The sequence below is a fragment of the Odontomachus brunneus genome, unplaced genomic scaffold (assembly GCF_010583005.1).
Source record: "Odontomachus brunneus isolate Ranch 3 - 2012 unplaced genomic scaffold, Obru_v1 Obru_scaffold_318, whole genome shotgun sequence".
Taxonomy (NCBI): domain Eukaryota; kingdom Metazoa; phylum Arthropoda; class Insecta; order Hymenoptera; family Formicidae; genus Odontomachus; species Odontomachus brunneus.
In genome coordinates this window covers 97,763-98,187 of record NW_022639768.1, presented here as the reverse complement: position 1 = coordinate 98,187, position 425 = coordinate 97,763, and positions in this window count along the sequence as shown.

The window sequence follows — 425 nt, the reverse complement described above, 5'->3', positions numbered from 1 at the left end:
CACGTTCAACTCGCGCGAGTTCTTCCATTTTTTCACAAAAACGCACTTTCACAAATTGATTGTTTTGATTTTTTATAGTCACTTTCTTCTAGTATTCATTCTTCTTCTTTAGGACGTCCTTAGGTGCATAAAGGACACAAATTGCATGGAAGTATTTGAAACAGTGGTCCTTTGCAATCTGAGCATAATCTCCCGTCTATCGCATCATACAGGGTGTTCAAAAAGTCCCGGACCGGTGAAATATCTCGAAAACTAAGCATTTTAGAAAAAAATGTTTCAGATAAAAGTTGTGGCGTTTAAAAAGATGTATTTACTGATCACATCAGTTTGACCTTGGGTTGCGTAGCGAAGGTAAGGTCAAGGTCACATTAATTTTTTTAAATGGAACACCCCATTTTTCATTGCATATTCTTATAGCACATCTC